Source organism: Bos taurus, unplaced genomic scaffold (assembly GCF_002263795.3).
Source record: "Bos taurus isolate L1 Dominette 01449 registration number 42190680 breed Hereford unplaced genomic scaffold, ARS-UCD2.0 Leftover_ScbfJmS_261_1982, whole genome shotgun sequence".
Taxonomy (NCBI): domain Eukaryota; kingdom Metazoa; phylum Chordata; class Mammalia; order Artiodactyla; family Bovidae; genus Bos; species Bos taurus.
Window position 1 is genome coordinate 20,090 of NW_020191576.1, and position 6,272 is coordinate 26,361.

General features: G+C 42.8%; 1 pseudogene; it reads left to right on the plus strand.

The window, feature by feature from the left end:
- The first annotated feature begins 3,347 nt into the window (after window positions 1–3,347).
- Window positions 3,348–4,859, plus strand: LOC132344776 (histone H2B-like; annotated as a pseudogene).
- Window positions 4,860–6,272: the final 1,413 nt, after the last annotated feature.

A 6,272-nucleotide genomic window follows, 5' to 3' on the forward strand; every position in this document is an offset into this window, starting at 1 on the left:
AATGTAAAACGTTAAATTTTAAATATTTAAATTTAAATCCATAAATACAGAAGCATTTTAAATAATTTGTAAGTATCCCATTTCTATTCCTGTTCCATCTTTGGAGGATGTGGGTTTGCTATTTTTACTTTTTCTCATGGACTTTGATGAGTACTGTAGGTAATAGCAGGTCAGTTCTGGAGAATCCCATGGATTGAAGAGCCTGGCGGGCTACAGTCAATGGGATCACAAAGAATCTGACAGGACTGAAGTGACCGGGCATGGACGCACACATATATGTCCTATGATTTTGAGGAGCAGTCTGCTGAACACATCAGAGAGTTCCTGCTCAAGCTGTGTGCTTGTGTGTGCTAAGTCGCTTCAGTCGACTTGGACTGTTGGCAACCCTATGGACTGTAGCCCGCCAGGCTCCTCTGTCTGTAGGATTGTCCAGGCAAGAATAGTGGAGTGGGTTGTCATTTCATCCTCCAGGGGATCTTCCTGACCCAGGGATAGACTCTGCCTCTCTTATGTCTCCTGCACTGGGAGGCAGGTTCTTTACCACTACCGATACCTGGGAAGCAGCGCTCAAGCTACAGCGGCTCAGAAAAGGAAAAATAAGATTCTGTGGGGGTGTAAAATGGCCGCCAAGTGGCCAGAGTCACTCTGATGGCAGCAAGCACTTGAGTTATGGAGGTCAGTCAGACCCTCTCAGGAATCCCAAACTAGTTTTCTTTCTTTTTGTCCAATTTAGGTGACTTTCTGGACATCTTTTGAAAGTTCACAAGTGGCCATAAATCAGCTAAAGCAAATGGATGATCTTTTTCCTCCATGGCATGCTTGCTAAGTTGCTTCAGCCCTGTCCAACTCTTTGCGACCCTATAGATGGTAGCATGCCATCTGTCCATGGATTTTCTGGACATGGATTCTGTTCATGGTTCCTCCGTCCATGGATTCTCCAGGCAAGAATACTGGAGTGGGTTGCAGTGCCCTCCTCCAGGTGATAGTGTGTGTGTAGTTGTCATTTTATCACACGTATTGATTCATTAAACCCCTACAGTCAAGATAGGTACATTTCCATCATCACAAAGGTCTCCCTCCTCCTACCCCCGTAGAGTCACACATGGTATTCTGGTCCCTCAATTCACCTCTGAGCATCAGCAGTCATGAATCTCTTCTCCATCTCTATAATTTTCTCATTACGAGAAGGTTATATGAATGGCAACCTACAGTTTGTAAACTTTTCTTTGGTAATTTGTTATGTACTAAATTGTGTCTCTCCCAGAGGTCTGTTGAATTCCTGACCCCCAGGACCTCTGAATGTGACCTGATTTGGAAATGGAGTTGTTACAGCTGTAAGTGGTTCCAGTGAGGTCATATTGGAATAGAGAAGACCCTTATCCAGTATGACCATTGTCCTGACAAGAAGAGAAGAGACACAGAAACCCAGGGGAGTATGCCCTGTGATGAGGGAGACAGAGATGGAAGTGCTTTAGCTCCAGGTCATGGAACCCCAAGGACTGCCATCAACCACCAGAACCCAGGCAGCACAAAGGGAGGAGTCCCCCATCCAGGTTTCAGAGGGAGCAGGGCCCCTGAAGCCATGACTTCAGACTCCTTGTCACCAGATTGTGAGACAATACATTTCTGTTGTTTAAACCACCCAGATCCTGATACTTTGTTGTGGCAGGCCTAGAAAACTAATACAATAACCTTTCTGTTTGAAGAACTTCCTTTAACCAACGCTAGTGACAAATTATCTTAGCTTCTCTTTATCTGATCACTTTTTTTCTCTCTTTCAATCCTGAAGGAGAGTTTCGTAAGGTATGGAATTCGTGGATTAAAATTCTTTTCTTTCAGCACTTGAAAAATATTCTGGCACTTCTCCAAGGTTTAGATGAGAAATCTGTCTTCATTCAGACTGATGGTAGGTACTGTTGCCCTTTTCCTTTGGTTGCTTTCAAAGTTTTTTCTTTATTTTTAGTTTTCCAGAATTGAATTATAATGGGTCTTGATTTGGATTGATTTATTTGTTTGTGGTTTGCTTTGCTTCTTAGATCTTTAGGCTTATCCTTTCACCAAATTTGGGGGAATTTCAGGCCTTATTTCTTCAGATACTCTTTCTCTTTTCTTTTCACCATCTGGGATTGTAATGATCCTTTTTTTTTTTTTTTTTTTTAATTTTCCTACAGATTGCTAAGGTTCTGTTCAGCTTTTTTTTTTTAGGGTGGGGGCCTGTTTTCTCTCTGTTGTTCACTTTGGGTGAATTCTATTCATATTCCTCAAGTTCATTGATTCTTTCCTCTGTCATTTCCACTATATTGTTGACCCCATCCACTGAGTTTTTAAAAGTTTCTGTGATTATATTTTTCAGTTATAAAAGTTCCATTTAGTTCTATGATATAATTATAACATCTGGGTTTTGTTTGTTTTGCTGAGATTTTCTGTTTTGACATTTGTTTCAAGAGGATTTGTACTTGATTGTTGAAACTTTTTTTACAATGACTTGTATTCACTCAGGCTGCTATAACAAAAATCTATAGACTGCGTGACTTTTAAATAAGACACATATTTCTCACAGTTCTGAAGTCTGGAAGTCCAAAATCAAGGTGTTGGGAGATTTTGTGCTTTGTAAGGGCCTTCTTCTTGGCTTGCTGATAGCTGCCTTCTTACTTTTTGGTGTGGTTTTTTTTTTTTTTTTTTCCTAAGGTCACTAATCCCATCATGGGGTTCCACCTTCAAGACCTCATCTCAACACTCCTGTGCAGGACTGCTTCCATGAGAACAGAATGATGTCTGCATTTGTATCTCAGAAAATAGGCTACTCCCTATCTGCTGCTGCTAAGTCGCTTCAGTCGTGTCCGACTCTGCGACCCCATAGATGGCAGCCCACCAAGCTCCGCTGTCCCTGGGATTCTCCAAGCAAGAACACTGGAGTAGGTTGCCATTTCCTTTTCCAATGCATGAAAGTGAAAAGTGACAGTGAAGTCACTCAGTTGTGTCCAACTCTTCCCGATCCCATGCACTGCAGCCTACAAGGCTCCTCCATCCATGAGATTGTCCAGGCAAGAGTACTGGAATGGGTTGCCATTGCCTTCTCCGCTACTCCCTAGAGTAGTGACTAAAAAACACTGCAGGGATGCAGTTCAGTGTTTAGAAGACTGTTGAATTAATGGAGTATTAAAAAGACGCTCAGAATTTCAGTGTTTGTTTAAAAAGGGAAAATGGGTATTTTGGGATACGTTTATTTTCAGTATTAGTTATGCATTTGTTAGTGTATAACATTTTCTGAGTCCTGCCTGTACAACACAAAAGGATGGCATGTACTCATCCTTTTCACTCCTTAATTAAATTACAGTCAGGCAGCATTGAGTGTGGCTTCCCAGGTGGCACTAGTGGTAAAGAACCTGCCTTCCAATGCAGGAGATGTAAGAGACATGGGTTCAATCCCTGGGCTGGGAAGATCCCCTGGAGGAGGAAATGGCAACCCACTCCAGTATTCTTGCTTGGAAAATCCCATGGACAGAGGAGCCTGGCAGGCTACAGTCCATGGGATAGCAAAGAGTCAGACACAACTGAGCGACTAACTCTACTCTCTAATCTCTTTCCTACATGGCCTGCTTGCTAAGTCGCTTCAGCCCTGTCTGACTCTTTGCAACCCTATGGGCGGTAGCATGCCGGGTTCCTCTGTCCATGGGTTCCCCAGGCAAGAATACTGGAGTGGGTTGCCGTGCCGTCCTCCAGGTGATCTTCCCGACCCAGGGATCGAACTCACGTCTCTTACATATCCTGCACTGGCAGGCAAGATCTTTAACACTAGCGCCACCTGGGAAGCCCTTTCCTACATGCCACATAGTTCAGAGTTTCTGGCGGAGGTCACAGAAAGTTTAAAGATTCCTGCTGTGATTGATCCACAGGGGGCCAACGGGGGAGGGGCATTCAGTGACACATGACATGGGGTGTCAGAGCGACTGGCCTCCATGACTTGCATTTTATCCAATCATATATGGACCTTGCCGTGACATCAGGGCAGGCTGGGCTTATAAAGCCAGGCACCAGCCCTCAGAAGCCACCCTGTACTTTCCTCTGAGCTGTGGGGAAAGTGAGTCTGAAATGCATGAGCCATCGTCTAAGCTGTCTGAGGAAGACCTGGGCAATGAAGGAACTGAGGTCTGCGAAGCTGAGCCCTTCGAAACGGAGCCAAGGAAGGCAAAGAAGACACCAAAGGGCCGCTGCAGCTGCAGCCGCAGCAGCCATCACAGTCGCTGCCCGAACATTGAGAGCTTCGCCACCTATTTCCCCAGGGTGCTGAAGCAAGTCCACATGGGCTTGAGTCTCTCACAGGAGGCCGTGAACCTCATGAATTCCTTCGTGATGGATATGTTCGAGCACATTGCCGAAGAGGCTGGGCACCTGGCCCGCAACAACAAGCGCCACACCATCACTCCAGAGAGATCCAGACCTCTGTGCACTTGCTGCTGCCTGGGGAGATGGGCAAGCATGCCGTGTCAGAGGCCACCAACGTGGTCATCAAATATACCTCCAGCAGATAGGCTGACACCTGACCACCGGAACTTTGCAAACCAAAGGCTCTTTTCAGAGCCACTCACTCGGCAGGAAAAGACCTGTAGCACTGAACAGTCACATGCACTCTGGGTTCTCGCCCTGTGCCCTACTGTCCATGGTTAAAACATTTCTACCCTGAGGAAAGCATTATAAACCTCATCATTATGTGTCTGTAGTGTCAATCGTTCTGTGGAAAATCATGAACTTTTCTTAATCATATTGCATCTCCTCACTTTCCTAAAAGGCCATTTCTATCTGTGGTTTCTCTGTCAGCCACTTTAGGGATCTTTATGGTCAAAATTTTTTCCATGAAAGTTTCATTGACCTTTCAGATATTTTTATGTTCGATATAGGAATCCATAAAATGCAGTAGCAGACATAAATGCCTTCCCAGGTGGCGCTAGTGGTAAAGAACCTCGCTGCCAGTGCAGGTAGATGTAGGAGAGGTAGGTTTGATCCCTGGGTCTGGAAGATCCCCTGGAGAAGGGCATGGCAACACACTCCAGTATTGCCTGGAGAATCACATGGACAGAGGAACCTGGTGGGCTGTGGTCCATAGGGTCACAAAGAGTCAGACATGACTTACCATCCATTTACACAGCAGATATAAAAATCATCATTACCCATTCCTACTCTTTCAACATATCTGAAATCTGGATTCACTTAAAAACATAAAATAGGACCCCACTGCAGTGTAAAATTTGAAAATCTAATGTTCTGGAATCAAGCAATATACCTTCTGAAATTAGTGTTCTACCTAGTTCATATTTATCTCCTCTTTTTTTTCTTTTCTTTTCCTTTTTTTTTTTTTTTTACAGCCTGTAACTTTTTGGGGTTTATGCAAAAGTCTTGGCTTAAGTGCAGTTTTGCCCAAATGATGAGATCATTGAAGGACAGAAGCTGTAGCCACAGTCTCCATAGTAACAGCCAATGGGACTGGTAACTCAGTAAGCCAAATGATAGGACCAAAGTGTGGTGGGGGACCAGCGATGAGCCAATAACAGCTTTCCTGTGATTTTCACCTTGGAGATTGATTAGGAAGGAGTTGTGATGGTTTTCTTGTTGATTTTCTGTTCAAGTGGTTGCTTTTAACCATGGTGATTTAAGTACAGGCATCCAGATCTGGTAGTGGGACATGTCTCTAGTTCCTTGCATCAAAGTAAGAGAAGGATGTTCAGCAACTCAGAATTCAGAGGACTCCTTCTTCTAACTCTAGCAATTTGAGTGTTAATGCTTATAATAATATTTATTAAATTTAATGTCCATTGTGTTTCTTGGTGCACTGACCTGTTCTTTTGTTTTTCTGTAGGTATGTAGGTGACTTTCAGTGTAGTTGGTGATTTTACGATGCCTTTTTTTCCCATTAATTTCTAGCTTACTACAACATTGAAGAGAGAATGCACTACATGATTTCAGTCTTTTGTAATTTTCTATGATTTTCATTAGAATTCATCATATTTTTTTCAATATATATCAATATATTTCATCATATTTTTTTAATTTAAATTTATTTATTTTAATTAGAGGCTAATTACTTTACAATATTGCATTGGTTTTGCCATACATCAACATGAATCTTCCACGGGTATACACGTGTTCCCAATCCTATTTCATCACATTTTAAACTATACTTTCTTCAATTCTTAGTCAGAATATACTGTAGAGCAAAGGGAACTATAGCAATTCTTTTTTTCAGCAACTTTGAACAGTTTAATATATAAAATTAT